We start from the raw sequence: 2,389 nt of genomic DNA on the forward strand, positions 1-2,389 counted from the left end.
GATCCGCCCCCGCCTCGCCCCGCGTGTTTGCCCAGCGGCTTTGGGAGCAAATATTGACCCCGCTGCCGGGCACAATCACGGCCGCTGTCCCCATCCGTCCCCCGCTGGCTCCGGATAATCCCCCCCAGCGCCACGGGGGCCCCGCACGGCGGCTCTGCTCCCCCAAACCCCCGCCTTGGGCTGTCTGAGGGGGGGGGGGGGTGTCCCACGCACCCCCAAAACCCTGAGGGGGGACGCACAGCCTGGGCCCGCTGTGTGAACACCGGGGGTCCCGCTCTCTGCAGGGGGAGCTTGGGGGGGCTGGACGGTGCCGCGTCCCCCCCACGACCACTCGGGGTGAGAGTGGGGGGCACATCTGGGGGGGCTGGACCCACTCCCCTCCACCACCCTCCTGCTGTGCGGGGACACTGCGGGTGCGTGGGGCGGGTGAGACGGGGGGACACGGGTGTGTGGGTGCGTTGGGGCCGTACGCGTGGGTGGGGAGTATCCGTGGGTGGGTGTCCAGCTCCAGGAACACTCCTATGGACACCGGCGCGAGCTGCTCCTCATCGGGGGTATAGCTCAGTGGTAGAGCATTTGACTGCAGATCAAGAGGTCCCCGGTTCAAATCCGGGTGCCCCCTCCTTTTCCTCCCCCTCAGGGGGTGTCCCCCCTTTTTTTCTTACCCCTTTTACTCACCCCCCAACCCCCCGGCAGCGAAGGGAGGGCGCGTCCTGCTCCCCCCGCGCCCCCAGCCCCTGGTGTCCCCCGTGGGGACGGTGCTTTGTCTTGCACGAGGAAGATTCAGCCCTCAGGGACCCCCCAACAAAAGCTTTGCCCTCCCCCCCACTTTGCCTCCTCGGTTCTGAGCGGCCGCAGGACCCCCACATTGCCCCCCGCACCCCCCGATTGTCCATGGGAGGGGTGCAGGGTTTTTTGGGGGGGTTCAGCAGCGCTCCCCAGGCCCTGGGCACAGGCACATCCCTTCGGGGGGATGGGGGGGCTGCACCCTCCTCCTGCCCCGGCATCCAGGGCTGAGCCACCTCCCTGGCACCAGGGCTGAGGGGCTGGGGTGCAGCCGGAGACCCCAAAACGCTGCCCAAATCATGGGGTGGCCAGAAGCCAGTTTGGCTGAAAGGGAGCGGGGGGGGGGGCTGGAGCGTTCGGGGCTCCTGGCGCTCTGCAGTGCCAGTGGGACCCCCACCTTGTACCCCTGACCCTGTGCCCCCCCCCCCCCCCCGTCCCCCCCCAAGCCCCCAATATCTGCTGCTCCTGCTCCAAAGGGAAAATCCGGGAGGACTGGGAAGGGCACGAACATTCCTGCTGCGGAGACGCGTCTCCTGCGGGTCTGTGGATGGGGAGACTCGGGGGGGGGGGGCGTGCTGCGAGGGGTGGGGGCGATGAGGCGCTGGACCCCCAAACAGGGGGGCTGCAATGGTCCTGTGGCTTTGGGGGGCCACGTCCCCCCCTCGGGGCCGGTGGGCTCAGCCGTGCAACCCCCCCGCCTCGCAGCCCGCGGTGCCCGCAGTGGGGAAGGGGTGGGGGACCCCGAACCCCGTTTGTGCCCCCCCTCAGCCCCCATAAAAACTGTGTGCGTGGGGTGTCAGCACCCGGAGATGTCGCTGCGGAGTGGGGGGCGCCGGCCCAGCCGGGGATGGGGGGGATATTCCCGAGCCCCCCCGGGAGCACAGGGGTCCTGCTGGCGCCTCCATCCCCATCCCTTCCCATCCCATCCCAACCCTTCCCAACCCTATTCCCACCCCCGGCCCCGCCCCCGGCCCCGCCCGGCTCCTCTCCGGCTCCGCTCGGTGCGCGGCTCCCGGGGGTCCCGGCCCATGGCGGGGCTCTGAGCCCCCCGACCCCCAGCACAGCCGGGGCCGCTGCCCCCCACCATGCGCTGGGGGGGTCTCCTCCTGCTCCTCCTGCTCCGCGGGGCGCTGGGCGCAGGTAGGGGGGCCCGGGGGGGGGCGGCGAGCGAGCTCCGGGAGGGACCCCGGCACTGGGGGCGCGGGGGGGTCCCGAGTGGGCAGCACCGTGCACGGCCCGGCCGGCGGTCCCGGGGGTCTGTGCCCCCCTGCTGCTGTGCTTTGGGGGGATGTTCGTGCCCCCCCAAGCACGCAGGTGCGTGTCACGCTGTGCCCCGCAGCCCGCTGCACCCACCCGCGCCGTGGGACCTGCCGCGGGGATCCCGCTCCCCACCCCGTGACCCCCCCCGCCCCAGCACCTCCACGGCGAAGATGGGATGCCAGGACCCCCCATCTGTGCAGGGCAGCGTCCTGGGGCAGAGAGGGGGCTGGGGGGTGCCCCCACCCGGGATTCCCCCACCCGTGGCACCCCGTGGCACGGCTGGTGCTGTCCCGGCTGTGGGTGCAGCCACCCGCTGAGATTTTGGGGAGCCTTTTTGCTGGGG

The 2,389-nt window shown here is 72.0% G+C and overlaps 1 non-coding gene across 1 annotated transcript; it reads left to right on the forward strand.

The window, feature by feature from the left end:
- Positions 1-550: 550 nt before the first annotated feature.
- TRNAC-GCA lies at positions 551-622 on the forward strand. The gene has a single exon. It is a non-coding gene; the product is annotated as a tRNA-Cys (tRNA).
- The last annotated feature ends 1,767 nt before the right edge of the window (positions 623-2,389 follow it).

The sequence above is a fragment of the Corapipo altera genome, unplaced genomic scaffold (genome assembly GCF_003945725.1).
Source record: "Corapipo altera isolate COAL_440 unplaced genomic scaffold, ASM394572v1 60450, whole genome shotgun sequence".
Classification (NCBI taxonomy): Eukaryota; Metazoa; Chordata; class Aves; order Passeriformes; family Pipridae; genus Corapipo; species Corapipo altera.